At 45.8% G+C, this 2,931-nt stretch overlaps 1 protein-coding gene and 1 long non-coding RNA gene across 2 annotated transcripts in view; both read right to left on the bottom strand.

The window, feature by feature from the left end:
• LOC147817164 (uncharacterized) overlaps window positions 1-2,931 on the bottom strand; it is a 39,899-nt gene that overhangs the window by 29,411 nt on the left and 7,557 nt on the right. The window lies entirely within an intron of this gene.
• Window positions 1-2,931, bottom strand: part of LOC111647831 (HLA class II histocompatibility antigen, DP alpha 1 chain-like) — a 19,894-nt gene that overhangs the window by 15,226 nt on the left and 1,737 nt on the right. The window lies entirely within an intron of this gene.

Below are 2,931 nucleotides of genomic sequence, written 5' to 3'. Positions count from 1 at the left end.
ACCACACCGCTCCAGTATGGCTCCAGCTACAGGTCTCCAAAGCAGGTCAGCGGGTCCAGTCAGGAACCTCTGGCTGAACTGGAGTCTGAAAGCAGACCGGACCGGACCGGACCGGACCCTGTCCCCCTTCCTCCTTGGGCAGAAAGAGGACACTCTGTGGGACCCAGTGCTTTCCCCTCCTCTGAAGTTCAACAACCAGCTGCAACCTGGTTTGATCCAAAGCAGCCGGAGGAAGAACATTGATTGAATATTGATTGAAGAACATTGATCGGTCAGGGAGCGTCTACAAGGTGACACTGAACACAGATATATTAGTGTCATGAAATCCTGTCACACATCAATGATTCTACTTCAACACTTAATGAGGAGAAAAGTGCTTTTTCCTAATTATAATAATTATAATAATTATAATAATTATAATTCTACTAACACAAGGAGACCTTCAGGTTGAGACTGATTTTATTTCCAGGTTCCTGAGTTATTGAACTGAGGAGTTTGAATCTTTACGACTTCCTCACAGGTGAATCTGGTGATAACATCTCGTTACCTCGAGATAACGAGCTTTATTTTCCTGAGATAACGAGATGAGAGGATATTTGTGTTTGGCCTTTCTCAGCTTCCGTACAGACGAGTGGAGATGACGAGTCGGCAGTTTGTTTCCTGACATCCTGATGGTGTAACATGTGACGACTCAGCAGTTTGAACCTCCGTCTGTCAGAACAGCTGCTGACATCAGCAATGGAAGGGTCCAATCAGCATTTAGACCCGGGTCACATGACTCTCACACACTTTCTTTCTGTCCCCACAACAGGAGTAAAACCTGGTGAACATGTCACACGCTGCAGGGGTTTATGGGTCATAAAGAATGAAGAATGATTCAGTCAGTCAGAGAGAGCAGCAGCGACCAGGTGCAGGTCTAACAGGTGATATTACCTGTGACAGGTGAGTGCACTGAAACAACCAATCAGTGAGCTGCTCTGAGTGACGGCGCTGAGCCACTGAAGCTCTGTGTGAGTGAAGGTCTCACTTCCTGTTTCCATGTTCCTCTCACTCATCAAACATCCAGCAACAAGTGGAAACCAGTTCACAGTGAGAGATGAACTGGGACAGTTCCTCACCCTCCTAACCAGTCTGACCACACGATGCCTTCAGGTGTCTCTGTTAAAGCAGGACTTCACCACCTTCACCTCTGACACTGAGCAGCAGCTCTAACGCTGCCAATAAGAGGACAGTGAGTTTTCCTGAAGCACCCGAACACAGCGTCTGTGGAAAGTCCTGACTCTTTACTTTCACTTCAACATCAGCAGCCAATCAGAAACAGAGCTGCTGATGAGTCATCAGTTACCAGGAGCAGCAGTTTGTGTGAAACAGCAGAGAGAGAGAAACTCTGAGGGAACAACAGTTTGAAAGTTCATCCACAACAAACATGAAGAAGAAGAAGAAGATTTTGATTTTTAACTCAACTTTATTTTACACATGTACAGTTTTCAGTTAAAAACACTATTTAAAAAAACAACACATTTAAAACACTTTGTTTGTTTTTTTTCACAATTTTTCAATAATTTAACTTTTTAAGAACCGAGTGAAATGTAAAATATGGTTGTCTTCAACAGTGCATAAAACATCATCATGGCACCAAGTATTTTTAAAGGTTTGTCACTGGACAATTTGTAAAACTCAAACTCCAGCCTCAGTCTGCAGCGGAGGTTGCAGCGCCACACTGAGGCTGCGTCCTGACCCGGCGCTCCTCAGCCTTGTTCCCTCTGGACACGTAGTCGGCCAGCTTTGCTGTGCCAGAAACAAAGGTGAGGAGCTGCCACTTCTTTTTGTTCTCTTTTCTTTCTTTAGCACCATAAATGAAATTCCTCTCAGAAAACTGTACGTTAAAAGAGCTAAAAACTTGAGTTAAAAGAGTTTGGAAATTTAAAAGTCTCTCACACTCGATAAAAAGATGAAAAACTGTTTCAGGGTGACCACAAAACGGGCAGACGTTTGACACAGCTGGATTCATAACAGAGACCACAACGTTGCAGGCAATAGCACCATGTAAAACCCTCCATTGTAGGTCTGCAGTCTGCTTTTTGATTGGGGGCGTATAGAGGATCTCCCAACATGGAGCTACTCCATCGCCGATCCTCCTGCTCCATGCACATTCTGTCCTCTTTTCTAAGTCCTTCCTGCAGATCACCTTCACACAGTTGTTATATAATGTCTTTTTGTTGTTGCTGTGGAGGGATACCGTTGTCACCCTCTCCAGCAGTGGGCCAGATGCTTCTCCCAGCTGGGGGGTCAGCTGGAGGTCTGGAAACGGGTCTCCTTGTGTGGGCTCTGTCCCTCTGTTGTATTTCTTGAGGAGGATTTTCTCGTCTTCAGTTAGTCTCTCTCTCCACAGTTGAAGGACTCTCTGTATGAGCCTGGTGGACCGGACCCCCAGATGTGTGGCTAAGGCCTCTGCTTCCTTTAGATCCGGTTCTGCTGCGTTCACCACATGTTTTAGCTGCAGCGTCCTGGAGCGGAGCAGTGCCGTGGTCAGGCCTGGCATGGCCTCCAGGGAGATGTCTAGTCTGGCACCATGGATCACTGGTTGGTTTAAAAGCCAGAACAGAGAGTTGGAGCTCCCACCTGAACAGCTTTTAAAAAGGCCCCATGCTTTAAAAACACTTTCATAAAATGGAGGAACCCCATTAAAATGTATAAATTTAAAATCAGTTAAAAACAGAGCAGCATCCAGTCCCAAGTTACTTACTTGTCTGAACATGCAGCTGGCCACGTCTCTCCACATAAGATCTGTCGGACCTGTTAAAAACCTTTGAATAAACTGGACTCTAAAGGTGGCAGTTCTACTGGTCAAGTGGATGAGGCCCTGTCCCCCCTCCTCTCTCGTCAAAGATAAAACCCCCTTCGGTACCCAGTGTTTGTTATCCCAGAAGA

This window comes from Seriola lalandi, unplaced genomic scaffold, assembly GCF_002814215.2.
Source record: "Seriola lalandi dorsalis isolate HSWRI2012SDOR001 ecotype SW California unplaced genomic scaffold, Sedor1 jcf7180002055009, whole genome shotgun sequence".
Taxonomy (NCBI): Eukaryota; Metazoa; Chordata; class Actinopteri; order Carangiformes; family Carangidae; genus Seriola; species Seriola lalandi.
Note: the sequence above shows the minus strand (reverse complement) of the source record. Positions and strands in the feature narration are given on the sequence as shown.